The sequence below is a fragment of the Mytilus trossulus genome, chromosome 1 (genome assembly GCF_036588685.1).
Source record: "Mytilus trossulus isolate FHL-02 chromosome 1, PNRI_Mtr1.1.1.hap1, whole genome shotgun sequence".
Classification (NCBI taxonomy): Eukaryota; Metazoa; Mollusca; class Bivalvia; order Mytilida; family Mytilidae; genus Mytilus; species Mytilus trossulus.
The window spans coordinates 15,456,843-15,475,695 of NC_086373.1; positions in this window are offsets into that span (position 1 = coordinate 15,456,843).

Consider the following 18,853-nt stretch of genomic DNA (forward strand, 5'->3'; position numbering starts at 1 on the left):
CCAAAAAATAAAATTTCCCTGAATAGTAAGCAGATTCATCTGAGACTCGTAAACGACGCGAAAAATCTTTTGAAAAGACAAATGATGAAGTTCGCTGGAGTATGGAGTCTCATTTATGATTTGAAATAAAAAAGGAAATGTACCATCAATGTTGTACAAATGCAAATGTAATTCAATTAGTGTATTTATTCTTTGTCTCGATACGTACAGGTATTTGTTTTAAAAAATGTTAAATATTGAAAGACTATAGTACCTTCATAAGTGTATGAAAAGTATTAAAAAGGGTAAAAAATAAAATGATGTTATAACTCATATTGATTATGTGTACAATACTGATTCTCAACTGTGTCATTTGCATTAGATGATCCATGATAATTAACTAGAAATAGTAATAATAAAATAAGATAAACACTAAAAGATTTCTATAATGATTTAGAAAAAATAAAAGCAGGACATAAAATCTATTTCAAATCCTGAATTTATCGATAAGTAATAAAGTAATTGATCTGTTTTGCCTAATACACGAGTCAATCGATCCGGAATTAATTCATCAAACATTTGAATTTCAATCAACTTTTTACATCCAGTCATTCGAAGATCGTTAAGAGAAATTAATTCCGTGAAATGAATCCTTCCCCTACAAGAGGCAACTACCTTGGCGTAAAACATTATACAGAATTAACAAGAAATAAACACCAGTGCACATGTATAATATTACTTTTTAATTCATTTGGAGTGAACTTTGTTGTCGGTTAAAACTGATTTATTCTCATAGGGCTTTGCACAGGAAACGACTATATAATTAATATATTTCAAACGTATATGAAATGAGCATCAGTGATTATCATCAATGTAATTAGATAAGACGGTAAAGAACTATATTTTTTATGGCTTAATAAAAAAAAACAGACACCTTTTAAGCCTTACTACAGTCTACTTACTGATGACGGACGCAAACTTAATTTTTGTATCATCAACATATATAATGCAATGCAAGCTATACATTCGGAAATACGTACAATACTTGTTTTGCTTATCAACATGTAAAATTTAGTATATCTTAACATTATTAAAGACCGACAAGATATGATCATTACAATCTTTTACGACAAAAGAGGTAATTTTAGTTTCCAAATTGGGAACTCTTTATTTCTATGTACCATCATCCTAGAAGTAATTTAAAATATATAGAGTATTCAAATCACAGGTGGTTCGATATTCTATAGTTTACATTTCCTTTTATGATTTTCTTTATAATAGGTTGTGGATACAATGAAACTTTGGAGTTGGAAAAGTTGAAGTCATTCCTACGAACGTTGTTATGCGCCATCATGAGTTGATTGACCCTTATTAAATAACTAAGTCACCGATGATTACCGCGGTAACGTTAAAATTGTCACACTCATCACTATGCTGTCCTCTTGTCATTGACTATGCAATTACGGAAAAAAGATCATTAAAAACATATTTGTACTGATGATAATGTGTTACTTGTGTCATTGTCTTTAAATGTCTTTGAGGGTATCACCAGCCCAGTAGTCAGCACTTCGGTGTTGACATGAATATCAATTATATGGTCATTTTTATAAATTTTCTGTTAACAAAGCTTTGAATTTTTTAAAAAACTAAGGATTTTCTTACCCCAGGTGTAGATTACCTTAGCCGTATTTGGCACAACTTTTTGGAATTTTGGGTCCTCAATGCTCTTCAACTTTGTATTTGTTTGGCTTTTTAACTATTTTGATCTGAGCGTCACTGATGAGTCTATTGTAGACGAAACGCGCGTCTGGCGTATAAAATTATAATCCTGGTACTTTTGATAACAATTTGTAGTGTTTCGTGGACATTTTTTGTACCCTATTTCGTTTTTGTCATGTTGTTGCCTTCGATTAATGAGTTTAGATTTTCCCTTTCGTATCCTCCACCTCTTTTGATATGATATGAGAAAAAAAGGTGATAACAATACAAAATATAGTCTTATATAATAAAACACCAATAACAAGTAGAATATCACAGACAAATCAATGTTTTATTCCAGACAAGGAGATATTCATTAATAATACCCCAATCATAACCTCAACCCGTAGGCATGTTTGTGCTATATAATGGGTTACACAATTTTTATCATTTAAATAAAATGACATTTGCGATTCAACTGTTAGTTTTTATTTTATTTACATAACTGATAGTTTGCTTTTCAGTAGAGTTCTGAACCTTCATAGCATATAAATGATACATTTTCATTGAAAAGTTTAAATCGTGTAATACAGTTATATTTGCATAGTAATACTAAAAGTGTCAAATAGAAGATTGTTTCATTGCAGAATAAACACAATACAACATTTTGAAATCCTAGAATAGTATAGAAACGAATTTTAATTAAATTAAGCACATTTTCAATTCATGGTGTCTTGATTGAAGAACGGCCACGATGATCTAGGGAAAAATAAAAGACAGTAAAATTGAATCGTGCTAAATTGATTGCAAAGTGAAATTGTATTTCTTTCTATCACAGACGAAGATTGTTTCTGTCAGTTAAAACTCCTAGAAGTAGTTATTATATCACTGACAAGAAAATAGATCAAGACTGAAGAATACCACGGTTTAGTTCTATGTGATTTGTTAATTCGCCGTCTCAGAATTTAATACATTGTTAAAAAAAATAAACGAAAATGTTGTGATCGGTAAAATTTTTACAAAATATATAAGACCAAATGAATCATTTTTATTTTGTTAATTTGATGTATGAATCATAAAGTTATATAGTATTTCCCTTCTGTCGTCCTAAATATGCATACAATTTGCACTGAAGTAGGACAAATTTTTATTTTGGTACCAGCTGAGGCCCACCTCCGGGTGCGGATTTTCTCTCTCGCTGCATTGAAGATCTATTGGTGGCTGTTAACTGCTCTTTGAATGGTTTGTTGTGTCTTAGACATATTCCCCATTTTATTCTCAATTTTATAAAATATTTTCCACTGGACGTCGAACAAACATAAATCATATTTGAATGCTTAAGTTTGTGGATCGACATATTGCTGTCCTCAACAAGTCTTAATTTCGACAACAATTTTAATATAAACTGAGAATGACAGTTCTTTCAGTGAATAATAATTTGTGTAACGTAATCAGCATGAACTTCAATTCGTGATAGGAAAAATACTTGCATATATAATGTCAATTTAAAGATTCCGTTAAACTAAAAGGAACCCTCTGTGGAACTCAGCTGATGACATATGTTCAATCATAATTAGGTTTCATTCCCAATATGATGGCGTAATAAATCGACCAAAAATTCAAAACAGTATGGAACTTACAAGTACATCTGTCCCTAATGGAGTTTCATTTAGCATAATGATAGGTGAATGACGAGTGACTGTGTATGGGACTTACGTCGCAGAAAAATGTTTACTTCTAAAAAGTAAAATCACAAAAATGCTGAACTCAGAGGAAAATCAATTAGGAAAGTCCATAATCACATGGCAAAATAAAATAACAAAACGCATCAAAAACGAATGGACAAGAACTGTCATATTCCTGACTTGGTACAGGCATTTTCAAATGTAGAAAATGGTGGATTAAACCTGGTTCTATAGCGCTAACCCTCTCACTTTAATAACAGTCTCATCAAATTCCGTTATATTTACATGATGCGTTAAATAAACAGTCACAATTAATAAAATAGTGTAAATATGGGTATATCAGTCATCATCGTATAACAATTTTAAAAGGGGACAATTTAACCGAACACAAAAACATCTTCTATCTACGAACACATTAATTGATTTGAGTGTCTGACGTCAGAAAATTTTATACGTCACATAAATTTGTCGTTCAATGCCGCTAAAACACCTAAATAAAAGATTTATATAAAGTACGTTGTATAATTGAAAGACATACAAAATATTTAACTATTTACTGAATTTACATTAGAGAAAACTTATATATTTAAAAAGGGACACTCATAATAAAACTACGACAAAAGTGACGATTTTTCATTTCCTATTGTTAATTTTGCTTTTTTAGGCGTGATACTTCATCGATGTCAATACATCATACCTCGTTCATTATGCCCGTGTTAGTAGTGGTAAACTAGAGGCTCTAAAGAGCCTGTGTCGCTCACCTTGGTCTATGTGAATATTAAACTAAGAAAGCAGATGAATTCATGACAAAATTGTGTTTTGGTGATGGTAATGTGTTTGTACATCTTACTTTACTGAACATTCTTGATGCTTACAATTATCTCTATCTATAATGAACTTGGCCCAGTAGTTTCAGTTTCCCCTTAATGCTTTGGTTTTTGAGTTATAAGCCAAAAACTGCATTTTACCCCCTATGTTCTATTTTTAGCTGTGGCAGCCATCTTGGTTGGATGGTCAGGACACTGGACAAATTTTTAAAACTAGATACCCCAAAGTTGATTGTGGCCAAGTTTGGATTCATTTGGCCCAGTAGTTTCAGAGAAGAAGATTTTTGTAAAAGATAACTAAGATTTACGAAAAATGGTTAAAAATTGACTATAAAGGACAATGACTCCTAAAGGGATCAACTGACCATTTTGGTCATGTTGACGTATTTGTAAATCTTACTTTGCTGAATATTATTGCTGTTTTCAGTTTATCTCTATCTATAATAATATTCAAGATAATGACCAAAACAGAAAAATGTTATTAAAATTACCAATTCAGGTGCAGCAACCAAACAATGAATTGTCCGATTCATGTTAAAATTTAAGCGCAGATAGATCTTCACCTGATCAACAAATTAACCCAATGTCAGATTTGCTCTAAATGCTTTGGTTTTTTAGTTATAAGCCAAAAACTGCATTTTACACCTATGTTCTATTTTTAGCCATGGTGACCATCTTGGATGGTTGGCCGAGTCACTGGACACATTTTTTAAACTAGATACCCCAATAATGATTTTGGCCAAGTTTGGATTCATTTGGCCTAGTAGTTGCAGAGGAGAAGATTTTTGTAAAAGATTACTAAGATTTACGAAAAATGGTTAAAAATTGACTATAAAGGGCAATAACTCCTAAAGGGGTCAAACTGACCATTTTGGTCATGTTGACTTATTTGTAAATCGTACTTTGTTGAACATTATTGCTGTTTAGAGTTGACATGTATCTATTATTATATTCAACATATTAACCAAAAACTGCAAAATGTCCTTAAAATTACCAATTCAGGGGTAGTAACCTAACAACGGGTTGTCCGATTCATCTGACAATTTCAGGGCAGATAGATCCTGACTTGATAAACAATTTTAACCATGTCAGATTTGCTCTAAATGCGTTGGTTTTTTAGTTATAAGCGAAAGCGAAAGCAGACAAACGACACAACAAGAATAACTAAACAGAAACTAGAGGATTAGTCTTCTTGGCAATCATACAATGACTTTTTATTTTCATATAAAACTGTAATATGGGCATTTATACATCGTAGTTAGTTTTATACATAAATGGAATTAAAGTACAAGACAAGATCTTTCATAAGTGTTAATCTTTTCATAATTTGAATGTCAAACTGGAAACAAAAGAAAAAATCATGCGTGTTTCAATTTACAACGTATCAACTTGATGCTTACCTTATAAATATATCAGACGCTATACATGAACAACAATAGTTTCATTATAACTTGTATCAATGATTTAGAGAAACAAATTTTGTTTTACATAGAAACTGCTTCCCACAAAGAAAACTATTTTATGACAAACTTACAATGTGTCGGATTAAAATTAATAATTGGAATAATTAATACACGTACTTTATAGTTTGAATATCTAATAACTCATATGAACTATCCTTTTCTATTTGAAATTGAATGCAACGAGGCACTCTATCCTATGAATCTCCTTGTGTTTCGGTTTACAATGCCCACGGCTAGTCTGTAATAATCGACAGCAATTCGTCTTATTAAACCATAACCGTTACCAGAAAAGATCAGGAATGAATAAAAAAGATTTATAGCTTACGTATATGTGTGATTTTGAACCATGAAAACAATGAATGATTTATCAGACTATATTGGAAAGCTGCTTGGGAATTTTTCGGATCACTTCCAATATAAATAATGAAGTACTCTATACAACGATCTACTTACCTAACCCTTACCTTGGTAATCAATTTTTATAGACAAATGTGACTTCATTCACAGGAAACGTTATAACAAAAAGATGAGAGAAGAAAAAAAAACATAAATTACTCCAAAGAGAAATAAAATTTAAACATATTTTTCTTTCTATTTTTCATTCCTATTCTTTCCTCTTCCTGTTTCATTTCATTTAAAAGGTTGCTATATCACAAGTTAAATTATTTTTCATCTTTCATTGTTCTTAAACGAATATAGTGCTGCATTTAGTTTGACTATGTTTTTAATTAATTCACATCAGTCACCAAGGGTTTTACCTTTGGGATATACATCAATGTTCCCTATCTTCGTCACTGGAAGTTTACTTCATTGAAAAAACAACAACATTGCTCTTAATTATTTATCTAATATATACTGTACTTCAAACACTATATGACCACAGAAGCCCTCGTTGTGATTAAATTGGCAATTCTAATAGCATAACCCTATTGGTATTGATAAAGGTTTAAACCAGAATATTTCACTTTCTGTTGCGTCTGACCTTCACCTCTTTAAACGTTGAATTTGTGTCTGTGCACTTGTAACTTTTCATACATATTGTTTTCTATAAGAGAGACATAAGGGAATTAAACTTATATTCCTTTTTTCGATTTAAAACAAATTCAAAAGATTTTATGAGTTACATTTCGTTTCATTTGATTGAAGTAAAAATTACATAAATCTCGTTAAGATAAATAGTTTGGTGACGTTTTCAGTTTGCTAAATTAAATTGCCTGACTCTGGTAGACAAGCAATGCAAGGGAGCGGAAATAAAGGTGCACTAACATCATGTTGCAAAAACAAAACAAAAACTGATCAGGTTCAAAAGTCGAGAAGCTTCAATAAAATGCCTTCTACAAATGTACATTACATATGCAACGTTAGCTGCACTTTTAATACTTGTATGTTTAAACACACTTTCTGTATAGGCATTTTCTTATTTTCTTTTGTTGTAAATGATGGAATAACTCTGGTTTTAAAGCTAACTAAATCTCTCACTTGTATTGCAATCGCATCAAATTTCATTATTTTGACAACGATTTGTGATCAAAACAAACATACATAATAGGTAAAAATGTCAAAAATAAGTGTACAGCAGTCAACATTGTGTCATAATCACTGTAAGAAAAACAAACAAATATGTAACAAATAAGCACAAAATGGCATTAAGACCAAGCATACTAGCAAAAATTAAAGACAAGAATACACAAATCTACCATTGTACAAAAATACAATGACGGGATATACAGAGTCATGTCATATATGTATCAAAGAAACATAAAAAGACATATAGACAGTTTACATCAGTACAATAGCAGCATTTGAACTTTTAAGTGTTGGTGTTAAATTAAAAAAAAAACTCCAAGTATATCATATTCAAATTGCTAGCTGATGAAAGTTCAGAAGACTTAAAAGAGGGACGAAAGATACCAGAGGGACAGTTAAATTCATAAATCGAAAAACAACTGACAACGCCATGGCTAGAAATTAAAAAGACAAACAGACAAACAATAGGACACATGACACAGCATAGAAAACTGAAGAACAACTTGAACCCCATCAAAAACTAGGGGTGATATCAGGTGCCCCCGAAGGGGAAGCAGATCCTGCTCCACATGTGGCACCCGTCGTTTTGCTTATGTGATAACAAATCTGGTGAATAGTCTAACTCGGTAGGTAATTTTCATGAAATGGAACGGGATTGTAGTTACGAAGTAAGGAACATATCTTATATCATTTGTGAAACGGTTATTCCATAACCTATTAACCCTGCAGATATAAAATATCTTCGTAGATGCCTACATCTAGGTTATTTGGAGTCTGGTGTATAGTTGTCTTTTCGGCAATCATACCATGTCTTTTTTATTTTATATAACAAACTGATGGGCGATCATACACAGTAGTAAGCTTCATACATAAATGCCATAAAAGTACAAGACAAGATCTTTCTCAGAGTAATTTTCTTCATAATTTGAATGCGGAAATGGATTGAAAAAAAAAAAAAACAACATCATTCGTGTTTCAGGTTATAACTTATCAACTTGATGCTTATTTTATAAATATACCAGAGGCAATAAACGAGCAACAATGGTTTCATTATAACTTAAATCAATGAATCAGAGAAGCAGATTTTGATTTACATAGAAAATTCTTCCCACGAAGAAAAATCTTTAATGACAAACTTACAACGTCTCAGATTAAAATGAATAATTGGAATTAATACATGCACTTTATGGTTTTAATATGGAACTTCTCATATGAACTATTCTTTTCAATTTGAAATTGAATGCAACGATGCACTCTCGTGTATGAATCTATTTGTGTATGGGTTAACAATGCACACGGCTAGACCTTTACAATAAATATCTACTCTTCTCATTAAACCATAACCGTTACCAGAAAGGATCAGGAATAAACAAAACACGTATATGTGTGATTTTTAACCATGAAAACAATGCAACATTTCTCAGACGATATTGGAAAGCTGCTAGGGAATTATTCGGATCAGTTCCAATATAAATAATGGATTACCTTATACAGCGATCTACTTAGCTTGACCTTGGTAAAGCATTTCTATGGACAAATATGACTTTATTCACGGGAAACGTGATACAAAAAAGATGAAAGAAAAAAAAACAATTGTGTACTCTATAGAGAAATAAAACTATTACGTATTTTTCTTTCTTTTTTTACATTAATATCTTTTCTTTTTCCTGTTTCTTTACATCCATTAGATTGTTATATGGCGCATTGTATTATTTTTTTTGTCATACGTCTTGTACGAAAACAGTAAAATCACAAAAATACTGAACTTCGAGGAAAACGTAAAATCACTAATCAAATGGCAAAACCAAAAGTTCAAACACCTAGAAAAAATTAATAACAACTGACATATTCCTGAATTTGTACAGCCATTTTCTCAAGTAGAAAATGGTGGATTAAACCTGGTTTTATAGCTAGCTCGTAAGACAGTCTAATTTAATTCCATTATATTGACAACGATGAATGAAAACAAAACATACATAGCAATAATTTGTCCCAAGTACACGGATGCCTCCATCGCACTATCATTTTTGTGGACCGTGACATTGGTGTAAAAACTCTAATTTGGCAATAAAATTAAAAAGATCATATCATAGGGAACATATGTACTAAGTTTCAAGTTGATTGGACTTCAACTTCTTCAAAAACTACCTTGATCAAAACTTTAATCTGAAGCGGGACGAACGAACGGACGAACGAACGGACGAACGAACGGACGGACCCACATACCAGAAAATATAATTCCCCTCTACTATCGTAGGTAGGACATAACAAGTATAAATGTTAAAATTAAATCGTTAGTTTTCTCGTTTGAATTGTTTTACATTGTCATTGGGGCCTTTTATAGCTGACTATGCTGTGTGGGCTTTGCTCTTTGTTGAAGGCCGTACGGTGACCTACAGTTGTTAATGTTTGTGTCATTTTGGTCTTTTGTCTCATTGGCAATCATACCACATCTTCTTTTTTATATGTACAGCAACGAATACGATATATTATAATCCTAATCACTATAAAACAAACGAATAAGAAGAACAAAAAGGCATATTCAATGTAGACAAAGCACATTAAAAAAATGAGTACAGTGCTAAATTAAGTTTAAATTCGTTCTCAATTAATTTACGTCACGAAGGGTTTCTCCTTGGGAAATACATCAATGTTCTCTAACACTGGTCTACGGCATGGAAAATTTACGTTATTGAAAAACAAAACGTTGCATTTAATTATTCTTAAAGGTTTGTCAACTATACATTGTACTTTAAACACGATATGAACACGGAAGCCCTCAATGTGATTAAATTGGCGATTCTTATATCGCAATCCTGTTTAAATTAATCAGTGTTTTGACCCAGAGGACAATTTAGAAAAGAAGTGTTGAAAACAGTCCATTTCACTCTCTGTTGCGTCTGATCTTTGACTCACCTAACTGTGGATGTGTTTTGGTGCATGGGATAGATTTCCAATATATGCTTGTCCTTAAGAAGACACGAAAGGTAATTAAACTAATATTCCGTTGTTCTTGGTTCGAATTCTAAAGATGTTATAAAATTGCATGATTGGGTTTACCTACTAAAAGGTAATTTTCCTTGTTTCCTTGATTAATTATAGTCATTAAATGAAGGTGTCATATATTTGCTGTTTTCGTACTGGCCCTGGTACTGATTATCTTCCAATTGTGTCAGTCGTTGACTATCCAGATCTAGGGGTCAATATATATGTTACCTCGAAATAAGATCATATATCGTTGTGATGTTATCAAAGATACCATGTTTTTAAACAGCATCGTGGTTTTTTTTTATTATGTCGCGGATATTGGATACATTGGAAAACCAAAAATACATGACACAAATATACGTGTGTTGATCCACTCATGATTATTTTTGCACGGGTTTCCATGCTAATTTTTAAAAGAATACATTTTGTTAAGTATTGAGCAATTCGTTGCATTGACTACTGAATAAACAACAGTCAATCATTTAATAAATTATGATTTTTTTTGTACAATTTCCTAATCGGCCGTATCTGGCCATTCTTGAAAGTATGGCCCTGCACTTTTTTCAATCAAACAGATGATTGTATAATCAACTCTCACCCAAACTATTGCAACATTTTACTAATTGTTCAAATAGAATGTCATTAACCCGAAATGCAAACAAAAACAGATCAAAGGCTGTAAAAAAAACCTTCGAAATGATATTAATACCAACCATTCAAAACGTGAATTCATTATCAGATAGCAATATCAAAAGCTCAAACACACCAAAGAAATAGAAAACAACTGTCATATTCCTAACTTGGTAAAGACATTTTCTTGTTTAGAGTGGATCGGCGTTTATTTTTAATTTACTTTTATATTCGAATATTTTGAAGAAAGATTGTTCACTTATATCAGATAAACATACGATCTTGTTGAACAAATAATGACAAGGAACGAAGGTACAGTGCACTTACATCATTTGGTAGAAACAAGAAAAATACTTTAAGCGTCAAGAAAAATGTCTTCTACATAATATGCAAATTAAATTTGCAAAGTAAACTGCGTTCTACATCCATACGTGTATGTGTCAACACACACTTCATAATTCTCTTTAGTATATATAGTATATAAAGATGCTTTTTATGGTTTATGCATATATGCAAATATATGGTAGACATTCTTTATCTAATCCATTATTTCTACATTTGTTGTCTATTTTTTCAAAAAATACTAAGTTCAACGCCGGTTTGTTATCTCATGCGATACTAATTTTTTTCTAGGACTTCTTTAGTGCGATAGAAATAACTAGTTAGCGTGATTCCATCCATTTTGAGCAATCTAGCATAGCTGATAGGATCAAAAGAAACCATAGATTGACAGAAATGGCTGAAGAAATCCTAACCAAGCATTATGTCCAATTGAATATTAACTGTGGTCAGTTTCTATCGGAAATTTGTCTCCTGGCTTATGATTTTCTTTATTTCATTATCGTCTTTACCGTATTGAATATAGAAGTTTACATTGATAGCCATCGTCTAGCCATTTATCACATTTAAATTGACGAAAATTTATTATATCGCTCACGCTTTTTATTCTCAAAGATTTATGTTTTATATGTAATATGCATTTTTTAAGAAAGAAACACATCGTTCTTCGATGAATATTTTTCTTATACAACATCTCATTATTTTTTATAATTGTTAAGGTGTTTTGGTCAGAAGAAAAACACGCCAGGATCACCACTGCAAAAAAAAAGATGTAAATTTTACATGTTATATGCATTTTTTTAGTAAAAGGAAAGAACACATCGTTCGGTGTATATAATGTATATACAAATCTTGCCCCCTAAATAATTCGATTCAAATTTTGGAACAAATAGTTATCAAAGAGGGATGAAAGATACCAAACTCATAAATCGAAAATAAACTGACAACGCCATGGCTAAAAATGAAAAAGACAAACAGACAAACAATAGTTCACATGACACAAAATAGAAAACTAAAGATTAAACAACACGAACCCCACCAAAACAGGGGGTGATTCCAGGTGCTCCGGAAGGTACCAGAATTATAATTTAACACACCAGACGAGCGTTTCGTCTGCATAAGACTCATCAGTGACGCTCATATCAAAAAAGTTATAATGCAAAACAAGTACAAAGTTGAAAAGCATTAAAAACTCGAAATTCAAAAAAGTTGTGCCAAATACGGCTAAGGTAATCTATTCCTGGGAAAAGGAAATCCTTAGTTTTTCGAAAAATCAAAGCCCGATAATATACTTTTCAGTATCAACCTTGCACTAATGTAAAACGAGCAATAATGATTGATTATAACTTTTAGATACATTTACGGCTTAGTTAAACTCAAATTAATGCTCCATCTCCATCAGCAAAATTAATCGTTAACATTTTTCCTGGTTGTCGTTTTTAATTCCTATGATCCTATAGTGTTTTCTACTAATTTGTCTTTCCAAACCATTGCCCATATCGATATACTACCAGGAAAAACACGAAGACTAGTATTATATCTGTAATTTTTAGTTTTAACACATTGAACTTAAAAAAAACAGTACATCGTAGACCCATAGGCGCATGGCCTTTTGTTTATTTCTGCACTTTGGTTGCGTTGGTGTCTCTTTGATAAATTCCATTCAAAGCAATATTTATAATAAAACATTTATATATTAGAAAAGTCTCTTATTAAGAACTTAACAACTAGTGTATAGACGTCGTTTATGGTATAGGTGATAAAACCAGTATGTGTTTAAAATTTCGGAATTGATAACTGTAGAAAAGTATTTATCAAAATGTTTTTAATCAATAGTAGAAATGTAATATGCCTTTAAATCAATACTTAATTTTCATTTTGTAATTCGAATGATCCCTTATAGCACTGATTTGGGCGTGCGTACAAGTTAAACCGCAACACATCACAAGCGTTATAAAGTATTTATTACTCCTTACCGCTTTTTCATGATGTTAGTTTGATTACTTTTTTAAATTGATGGAACTATCGTTTATTTCTTCTTGACATATTCTACATTAAAACTCACCTTATTGAATGAATTACAAACAGTTTATAGTATGACTGAAACATGAAAACTAGGGATATAAGCTTATTCCAAAAAGACATGGACGAAGACAACCAACGTTAATTTAGTCCATACTTGCATGGACAAACTCAACAGGCGTTTCCCATGCATGCATAAGCTAAACTAACTTTTATGAATCGTTTAAAAAATTTTGCGGAAAAACTCGATTAGATGATATCAAGACTTTTCCATAAAATGATACGAGAAAGCTAGTTTGAGATTGATTTATTCCCAATTCGGCTTTTTGAAATGTAAAGGACTATGAGTTGGTCTCATTGTGCTTACCCAAAATTAAAAAAAAAGTTACCAGAAAAAAGAAGTTTTTGTAGTTTTAATTTGTTTGTTCTCCGGACATCTGTATTCCTATATTTTTCTGATGTTTGATCAATTCAGACTTTTGTTTGATATAAGAAACTGTTCCGTAATGGGAATGCAATAATGGTTACTGAATACGTAAATATTAAATCGAGAAGATATACACAGAATAACTGATTGCATCTAAATTTTTATAATTGAGCTGTAATGGAAATGTCTGAAGGTTGAATTTTGGTTCGAGGACTTAAAACATTTTCTATATTTGTCTAAATAAACATTAATTTTTCATCTGAAGATACCAGAACCATCGTCTAACCTGTTCTTTAACGACTTGTGACATTATAAGTATGGACTGGCATCATGGGTGGTATTTCAGGAGATGATTACCCTGTCCACTCAAAATCAAAGGATATCGTTTTTTAATAAGTTCATGGGATCCCCCAATGTTTGTTACCTTTTCTTGTATCGATTTGTAACAGGAAAACACCAAACATGATTTCTTCTTATTTAACTTAAACATTTACAAAGAAATTTTACGGGAAAAAGATCAATTCAACATTTTAAACAAATTAATTTCTCAATTTCATTTGCATGTATATATCTAACTTTTTTGTGTATATAATGCTTTTTGTGTTGTAAGACACTGCAAAAGGTAAATTTATTTTCACAAAGAAGGCATGTTTTAATGATAATACTTTAATAAATGAAAGATTGTCACAGCTTTACAAAGTCATTTAGTTTTTCTTTTGTAAAAATAATTAATTCACAGTCATTCCAATTAGAGCTCATTCAACCTTAAAACCAAGCGACATATTTTCTTTTATCTGCACACCAAAATGTTTAGCATTTTTTTTATAATTACATTTTGATATTGAAGATATAAATGTAATAAGAAAGAAAATTCTTTTAACTACAGATGTAATCGTATTACATTGTGTCTAAACTAATTTTTTTATTTCACCATGTGTGAGAGGCAAATATAAAGGAATAACATCTTGTTGTATATTGCTTGAAATTATTTACATATTTCATTTATTAAAATTTGCTGTTGTAATTCTTTTAAAGTTAACAACTTGGATTTTGAAATGATTTTGTGTAAAAGCTATGGTCCCAGAGTGTATATTGATGGATTGGTCACGACCAAAACCAGTTGGTGAAACCTATAAACAACAGAATCAATAGGCTTTGTCCCTCAATGAATCTACTACTTTTGATAAAATCCAAGTTGTGAGTCTCAAACAATCAACACTGTAATAAATCAACTATTTAAACAGGATAAAATTTGTATTTACGCAAGACGCGCGTTTCGTCTACAAAAGACTCATTAGTGACGCTAGAATCCAAAAAAGTTAAAAATGCTAAATGAAGAACAACTATCAAGTTAAAGATCATCGATGACCAAAGTTCCTCAAAGTTTTGCCAAATACAGTTAAGACAATCTATTCGGGGAATTAAAACTCCACCAGCAGTGGCATCGACCCAGTGGTTGTAAATAAACTCATCATAAATACCAGAATTAAATTTTGTATCAACGTTAGACGCACGTTTCGTCTACAAAAGACTCATCAGTTTAAGTGGCGAAATAAAGTACTAAGCTGAAGAGCATTTAGGACCAACGTTCCTAAACGTTTTGCCAAATACAGCTAAAGTGATCTATTCCTGTGGTAGAATGCCTTAGTATTTAAAAAATTTAAAAGTTCTTTCAACAATTAATTTATAAATATGACCATATCAATGAAAATATGTGTCAGCACAGAAGCAAGTCCTCTATATATTTTCAGAGATTTTTTAGCAGCTATGTACTTAGCCCTTGGCCTTAAATAAGAAAGGGCTGTTTAAGTTTCCTTCCCTAAATTTTCATATAATATGAGTTGCAATTTAACCAAACAATGAATTTCAAGTTAGGATTTTGATTTTCAAATTGGTTTCTATTGAAAGAGTGCACATCGAACCTTTGATTGGAGACTGAACATTGACTGACTCCCGACAAACTCAATATAAAATATTGATGAAAAATGATGAAATAGTAATCGATAACTATCTAAAGAACCATCTTTTACCAAAACATCAGCTACATCATCATTTATATTAATAGGACAAGGGGTTCCATTGCTTTGCTGATAAATTAAAACAACTTTTTCCGTTTGTTATTTCTGTAAACAGCACATAAAACAAAAAGGGATGGAAAAGTCAATTACATAATGATCCGTGTACAAATGCTAGTATAAACATTATAATGAAGTACGCTTACAGTAAATTGAAAGCACACACCAAAGTCAAGCGAATCAATAATTGATAGTCTAGATGAGGTTAGGTTAAAGATAGATCGGCCAAATTCAAATACGAACACCGGCAAATAGTAAGAAAAAGCTTTGTTTTCATATGGAGTATGATTGAAAACTAAAGGTATCACTGCACGGTCTAGACAGGAAAAGTGTGTATTTTCATATTTTTTTTTAAATTTTAAATGTGGCATAAATGTCTATCAGTGTAGATCAAATGTTGACCTCTATTAGTCTTAATTTTTATGTTTATAGACTAGCTGATGTTTAACCAACATATATAATACGCTTTTTCATTCAAAACGTAAAATTGTAAAAACAATCAACAATTATGTTTTTATTTATAAAACCCATTAAAATCTCAAACGTTTGACCCTGTGCTATTAAGGAAGGAATAATCAAATGAAATGACCAATCCAATAAAAAAATCACATAAGGATTGTGTACGATTGTTTTGATAGAAAATGAAGATTACGCGAAGTTGAATGACTTCACTAGAAATATACAGAATGAAAATGTAATAGCTATCTGGTTTTTACTTGTTGACCATTTGACCTTTACGCCAAACACCTTAATAAGTTGTTGAAAGTACAATCTATCAGCCAAAAGTGAACTGAAACTGATTTCAATAAAGAGTTAAGAGAATTGTCTGCTAGACTTAAATGATAAGATACGAAGTCGTTAAACATTTCTATGACATCCCAACCATTACTGTGATAGCATCAACTCTCTAAGACATTGCAACATATGATGCAGTCATACTTCCCAGAATAAATTGCACTGTGCATAAACTCCTCATTACGTTTTTACATCAATGTACTTTAATGTATTTCAACATTAAAGAGAAAATAATGCCTCTTCTGTAAACGACCATTTTCATCAATTCATAAAAACTCTAGCACATGATTCCAAATCTTCTATGAATTGCACACAGGGCAAATAACTAGTTTAATTGTTCGAAATAGCATGAGATTTTAATTGAGACATAAAAAATCAAATTCATTTATAGTGAATTTAAGCTTTGATTGAAACTCGCAATTTTAAAAAGCAATGATTCCTCTTACAAAACCTTCCTGGTAACGGATCAATTAGAAACTGAAATTGAGTACTAACGTCTAGTAGCAAGCATCAAATGTATGAATACGTAATTTTACCTTCTCAAATTTAAGAGAAATGCTTGCTGTTTTACAACCCTACCACTCGTCTTCCTATTCACTTCCAATATAACAGTCGCCTCTTTTACTACTTTACACAAACGAACTAAAATCAAAATCTTTAAATGTTTACTTCTATTATCAAAATAATCATTTTACCTAAAATATTCTTAAATTTTGGGACGTTATCAATTTAGGCGTTCAAGATTTGATATTCATTGAAATAATTCTATTTTTATACTATATTTTTGCCAAATTCTAGACCTATTGATTTGAAACAATGCAATAAAAAAACTATTGAAACACCATGGAAAAAGTAAAATCACAAACATACTGAACTTCGAGCAAAATTCAAAAGAGAAAGTCCACAATCAAATGGCAAATTCCAAAGCTCAAACAAACTCAACGAATGGATAACAATTGTCATATTCCTGACTTGGCACAGGCATTTTCTTCAGTAGGAAATGGTGTATTGAACCTGGTTTCATAGCTAGCTAAACCTCTTACTTGTATAATAGTCACATCAAATTTCAGCATATTGACAACGATGTTTAAACAAAACTAGTTTAACTAATGTCATGAAACTTTGAAAGACCGCTGTAAAAAATGAGTTGAAATGTCTACATCAAATCTGTGAATGACGGATAAATGATTAAATACATCTATTCCGTTGATATTTACAGCTGACTATTGATAAATCAAAATAAAGAAATATGTTGTTAGATCAGTAATAAGTATGCCATACTAAAATTTGATAGGATAAATGGAATAGGATGAATAAATTAAAGACAGATCAGAGAGAAACAGGTTGACTAAAGGTTAGATAATTGACAATTCCGACAGAAGCAAACCGTACACGATGGCTAAGACAATCGACTGATCCCACTAAGCCAAACTAAAAGATTAATCAACAGAAAAAAAGCAAGATAATATGTGCGATCATTAACAAATTCGACATAAAACGTGACATTTTATTACATGAGTAAGTAATGGACAAAAGTTTTGAGACGCGTAAGATGATAAATGCGACAGAAACAAAAGTAGACGATGGTTATATAATTGACGAAACCCACAAAAAACAAATGTCGACGGATATAATGTTGTGAACAAATCTGACAAAGCTATACGAGGGATGAGCATATGGACTTATCCGACCGAAACAAAGCTATACAAGGGATGAGCATATGGACTTATCCGACCAAAACAAAGCTATACGAGGGATGAGCATATGGACTTATCCGACCGAAACAAAGCTATACGAGGGATGAGCATATGGACTTATCCTACCGAAACAAAGCTATACGAGGGATGAGCATATGGACTTATCCGACCGAAACAAAGCTAAACGAGGGATGAGTATATGGACTTATCCGACCGAAACAAAGCTATACAAGGGATGAACATATGGACTTATCCGACTGAAACAAAGCTATACGAGGGATGAGCATATGGACTTATCCGACCGAAACAAAGCTATACGAGGGATGAGCATATGGACTTATCCGACCGAAACAAAGCTATACGAGGGATGAGCATATGGACTTATCCGACTGAAACAAAGCTATACGAGGGATGAGCATATGGACTTATCCGACCGAAACAAAGCTATACAAGGGATGAGCATATGGACTTATCTGACCGAAACAAAGCTATACGAGGGATGAGCATATGGACTTATCCGATCGAAACAAAGCTATACGAGAGATGAGCATATGGACTTATCCGACCGAAACAAAGCTACACAAGGGATGAGCATATGGACTTATCCGACCGAAATAAAGCTATACGAGGGATGAGCATATGGACTTATCCGACCGAAACAAAGCTATACAAGGGATGAGCATATGGACTTATCCGACCGA